Source organism: Procambarus clarkii, chromosome 8 (assembly GCF_040958095.1).
Source record: "Procambarus clarkii isolate CNS0578487 chromosome 8, FALCON_Pclarkii_2.0, whole genome shotgun sequence".
NCBI classification, from domain to species: Eukaryota; Metazoa; Arthropoda; class Malacostraca; order Decapoda; family Cambaridae; genus Procambarus; species Procambarus clarkii.
The window spans coordinates 32678169-32684168 of NC_091157.1; positions in this window are offsets into that span (position 1 = coordinate 32678169).

Here is a 6000-nt window from a genome sequence, read left to right on the forward strand (position 1 = left end):
AGCCTGGTCACAGTCAGCAAGCCTGGTCACACTTAATTAGTTTGGTCATACTTAGCTAGCCTGGTCACACTTAGCTAGCCTAGTCACACTTAGCTAGCCTGGTCACACTTAGCTAGTCTGGTTAACCTTATCTTGTCTGATCACACTTAGCTATCCTGGTCACACTTAGGTAGCCCGGTCACACTCAGCTAGCCTGGTCACACTTAGATAACCAGGTCACACCTAGCTAACCTGGTCACACTTAGCTGGCCTGGTCACACCTAGCTAGTCAGGTCACACTTAGCTTGCCTGGTCTCACCAAATGCTAGCCTGGTCACTCTTATATAGCCTGGTCACACTTAGCTAGCCTGGACACACTTAGCTAGTCTGGTCACACTTTCCTAGCCTGGTCACACTTAGCTATCCTGGTCACACTTAGCTAGCCTGGTCAAACTCAGCTAGCCTGGTCACACTTAATTTGTGTCTAGCTGTGACTAGACACTTAGCTAGACTGGTCTCACTTAGCTAGCCTGGTCACACTCAGCTAGCCTGGTCACACTTTGCTAGCCTGGTCACACTTAGCTATCCGGGTCACACTTAGCTAGCCTGGTCACACACTTGTATAGCCTGGTCACACTTAGCTAGCCTGGTCACACTTAGCTAGTCTGGTCACACTTTGCTAGCCTGGTAACACTTAGCTATCCTGATCACTCTTAGCTAACCTGGTCACACTCAGCTAGCATTGGTCACACTTAATTAGTTTGGTCATACATAGCTAGCCTGGTCACACTTAGCTACCCTAGTCACACTTAGCTAGCCTGGTCACACTTTTCTAGTCAGGTCACACTTAGCTAATCTGGTCACACTCAGCAAGCCTAGTCACATTTTGCTAGTCTGATCACATTTAGCTAGCCTAGTCACACTTAGCTAGCCTGGTCACAGTTAGCTAGTCTGGAAACACTTTGCTAGCCTGGTCACACTCAGCTAGCCTGGTCACACTTAATTAGTTTGGTCATACTTAGCTTGCCTGGTCTCACCTTGCTAGCCTGGTCACAACTAGCTAGTCAGGTCACACTTAGCTTGCCTGGTCTCACCTTGCTTGCCTGGTCACACTTATATAGCCTGGTCACACTTAGCTAGCCTGGACACACTTAGCTCGCCTGGTCACACTTATCTAGTCTTTTCACACTTAGCTATCCTGGTCACACTTAGCTCGCCTGGTCACACTCAGCTAGCCTGGTCAAACTTAATTAGTTTGGTCATACTTAGCTATCCTGGTCACACTTAGCTTGCCTAGTCACACTTAGCTAGCCTGGTCACACTTTGCTAGCCTGGTCACACTTAGCTATCCGGGTCACACTTAGCTAGCCTGGTCACACTCAGCTAGCCTTGTCACACTTAATTAGTTTGGTCATACTTAGCTAGCCTAGTCACACTTAGCTAGCCTAGTCACACTTATCTAGTCTGGTCATCTTTGCTAGCCTTGTCACACTTAGCTAGTCTTGTCACACTTAGCTAGTCTGGGCACACTTAAATAGTCTTGTCATACGTAGCTAGCCTGGTCACACTTAGTTAGTCTGGTCACATAGCTTGTCTGGTCACACTTAGCTTACCTAGTCAAACTTACCTAGTCTGGTCACACTTTGCTAGCCTGGTCACACTTATCTAGTCTTTTCACACTTAGCTAGTCTGGTCAAACTTAACAAGTCTGGTCATACTTAGCTAGTCTGGTCACACTTACCTAGCCTGGTCACACTTAGCTAGTCTGGTCACACTTAGCAAGTCTGGTCACACTTAGGTAGTCTGGTCGCACATTGCAAGCCTGGTCACACTTAGCTCTCCTGGTCACACTTAGCTAGCCTGGTCACACCCAGCAAGCCTGGTCACTCTTAATTAGTTTGGTCATACTTAGCTATCCTGGTCACACCTAATTAGTTTGGTCATACTTAGCTATCCTGGTCACACTTAGCTCGCCTGGTCACACTTAGCTATCCTGGTCACACTTAGCTAGCCTGGTCACACTCAGCTAGCCTGGTCACACTTAATTAGTTTGTTCATACTTAGCGAGGCTAGTCACACTTAGCTAGCCTGGTCACACTTAGGTAGTCTGGTCACACTTTGCAAGCCTGGTCACACTTTGCTATCCTGGTCACACATAGCTAGCCTGGTCACACCCAGCTAGCCTGGTCACTCTTAATTAGTTTGGTCATACTTAGCTATCCTGGTCACACCTAATTATTTTGGTCATACTTAGCTAGTCTTGTCACACTTAGCTAATCTGGTCACACTTAACTAGTATTGTCATACTCAGCTAGCCTGGTCACACTTAGCTAGTCTGGTCACACTTAGCTAGTCTGGTCACACTTAGCTTACCTAGTCAAACTTATCTAGTCTGGTCACACTTTGCTAGCCTGGTCACACTTAGCTAGTCTTTTCACACTTAGCTAGTCTGGTCACACATAACAAGTCTGGTCACACTTAGCTAGTCTGGTCACACTTAACTAGCCTGGTCACAATTAGCTAGCCTGGTCACAGTTAGCTAGTCTGGTTACACTTAGCTATTCTGGTCACACTTAGCTAGTCTGATCGCACTTAACTAGCCTGGTCACACTAAGGTAGACTGGTCTTAGCTAGCCTGGTCACACCTAGGTAGTGAGTTCACAATTAGTTTGCCTGGTCTCACCTTTCTGGCCTGGTCACACTTAGCTTGACTGGTCACACCCAGCTAGTCAGGTCACACTTAGCTAGCCTGGTCAGTCTTAGGTAACCAGGTCACACCTAGCTAACCAGATCACACTTAGCTTGCCTGGTCACACCTAGCTAGTCAGGTCACACTTAGCTTGCCTGGTCTTACCTTGCTAGCCTGGTCACACTTATATAGCCTGATCTCACTTAGCTACCCTTGAAACACTTATCTAGCCTGGTCACACTTTGCTAGCCTAGTCACACTTAGCTATCCTGGTCACACCTAGCTAGCCTGGTCACACTCAGCAAGCCTGGTCACACTTAGCTAGCCTGGTCACCCTTAGCTTGTCTGGTTAACCTTATCTAGTCTGATCACACTTAGCTATCCTGGTCACACTTAGCTAGCCCGGTCACACTCAGCTAGCCTGGTCACACTTAGATAATTAGGTCACACCTAGCTAACCTGGTCACACTTAGCTGGCCTGGTCACACCTAGCCAGTCAGATCACACTTAGCTTGCTTGGTCACACCTAGCTAGCCTAGTCACACCTAGCTAGTCAGGTCACTCTTAGCTTGCCTGGTCTTACCTTGCTAGCCTGGTCACACTTATATACCCTGGTCACACTTAGCTAGCCTGGACACACTTAGCTAGTCTGGTCACACTTTGCTAGCCTGGTCACACTTAGCTATCCTGGTCACACTTAGCTAGCCTGGTCAAACTCAGCTAGCCTGGTCACACTTAATTTGTGTCTAGCTGTGACTAGACACTTAGCTAGACTGGTCTCACTTAGCTAGCCTGGTCACACTCAGCTAGCCTGGTCACATTTTGCTAGCCTGGTCACACTTAGCTGGCCTGGTCACACCTAGCCAGTCAGATCACACTTAGCTTGCTTGGTCACACCTAGCTAGCCTAGTCACACCTAGCTAGTCAGGTCACACTTAGCTTGCCTGGTCTCACCTTGCTAGCCTGGTCACACTTATATAGCCTGGTCACACTTAGCTAGCCTGGACACACTTAGCTAGTCTGGTCACTCTTAGCTATCCTGGTCACACTTAGCTAGCCTGGTCAAACTCAGCTAGCCTGGTCACACTTAATTTGTGTCTAGCTGTGACTAGACACTTAGCTAGACTGGTCTCACTTAGCTAGCCTGGTCACACTCAGCTAGCCTGGACACACTTTGCTAGCCTGGTCACACTTAGCTATCCGGGTCACACTTAGCTAGCCTGGTCACACACTTAGCTAGCCTGGTCACACTCAGCAAGCTTGGTCTCACTGAATTAGTTTGTTCATACCTAGCTAGCCTGGTCACCCTTAGCTAATCTAGTCACATTTAGCTAGTCTGATCACATTCAGCTAGCCTGGTCACACTTATCTAGCCTGGTCACAGTTAGCTAGTCTGGTCACACTTTGCAAGCTTGGACACACCTAGCTAGCCTGGTCACACTTATCTACTCTGGTCACAATTAGCTAGCCTGGTCAGTCTTAGGTAACCAGGTCACACCTACCTAACCAGATCACACTTAGCTTGCCTGGTCACACCTAGCTGGTCAGGTCACACTTAGCTTGCCTGGTCTCACCTTGCTAGCCTGGTCACACTTATATAGCCTGATCACACTTAGCTACCCTTGAAACACTTATCTAGTCTGGTCACACTTTGCTAGCCTGGTCACACTTAGCTATCCTGGTCACACTTAGCTAGCCTGGTCACACTCAGCAAGCCTGGTCACACTTAATTAGTTTGGTCATACTTAGCTAGCCTGGTCACACTTAGCTAGCCTAGTCACACTTAGCTAGCCTGGTCACACTTAGCTAGTCTGGTTAACCTTATCTAGTCTGATCACACTTAGCTATCCTGGTCACACTTAGGTAGCCCGGTCACACTCAGCTAGCCTGGTCACACTTAGATAACCAGGTCACACCTAGCTAACCTGGTCACACTTAGCTGGCCTGGTCACACCTAGCTAGTCAGGTCACACTTAGCTTGCCTGGTCTCACCAAATGCTAGCCTGGTCACACTTATATAGCCTGGTCACACTTAGCTAGCCTGGACACACTTAGCTAGTCTGGTCACACTTTGCTAGCCTGGTCACACTTAGCTATCCTGGTCACATTTAGCTAGCCTGGTCAAACTCAGCTAGCCTGGTCACACTTAATTTGTGTCTAGCTGTGACTAGACACTTAGCTAGACTGGTCTCACTTAGCTAGCCTGGTCACACTCAGCTAGCCTGGTCACACTTTGCTAGCCTGGTCACACTTAGCTATCCGGGTCACACTTAGCTAGCCTGGTCACACACTTGTATAGCCTGGTCACACTTAGCTAGCCTGGTCACACTTAGCTAGTCTGGTCACACTTTGCTAGCCTGGTAACACTTAGCTATCCTGATCACTCTTAGCTAACCTGGTCACACTCAGCTAGCATTGGTCACACTTAATTAGTTTGGTCATACATAGCTAGCCTGGTCACACTTAGCTACCCTAGTCACACTTAGCTAGCCTGGTCACACTTTTCTAGTCAGATCACACTTAGCTAATCTGGTCACACTCAGCAAGCCTAGTCACATTTTGCTAGTCTGATCACATTTAGCTAGCCTAGTCACACTTAGCTAGCCTGGTCACAGTTAGCTAGTCTGGAAACACTTTGCTAGCCTGGTCACACTCAGCTAGCCTGGTCACACTTAATTAGTTTGGTCATACTTAGCTTGCCTGGTCTCACCTTGCTAGCCTGGTCACACTCAGCTAGCCTGGTCACACTTAATTAGTTTGGTCATACTTAGCTTGCCTGGTCTCACCTTGCTAGCCTGGTCACAACTAGCTAGTCAGGTCACACTTAGCTTGCCTGGTCTCACCTTGCTAGCCTGGTCACACTTATATAGCCTGGTCACACTTAGCTAGCCTGGACACACTTAGCTCGCCTGGTAACACCTATCTAGTCTTTTCACACTTAGCTATCCTGGTCACACTTAGCTCGCCTGGTCACACTCAGCTAGCCTGGTCAAACTTAATTAGTTTGGTCATACTTAGCTATCCTGGTCACACTTAGCTTGCCTAGTCACACTTAGCTAGCCTGGTCACACTTTGCTAGCCTTGTCACACTTAGCTATCCGGGTCACACTTAGCTAGCCTGGTTACACTCAGCTAGCCTGGTCACACTTAATTAGTTTGGTCATACTTAGCTAGCCTAGTCACACTTAGCTAGCCTAGTCACACTTATCTAGTCTGGTCATCTTTGCTAGCATTGTCACACTTAGCTAGTCTTGTCACACTTAGCTAGTCTGGGCACACTTAACTAGTCTTGTCATACGTAGCTAGCCTGGTCACACTTAGTTAGTCTGGTC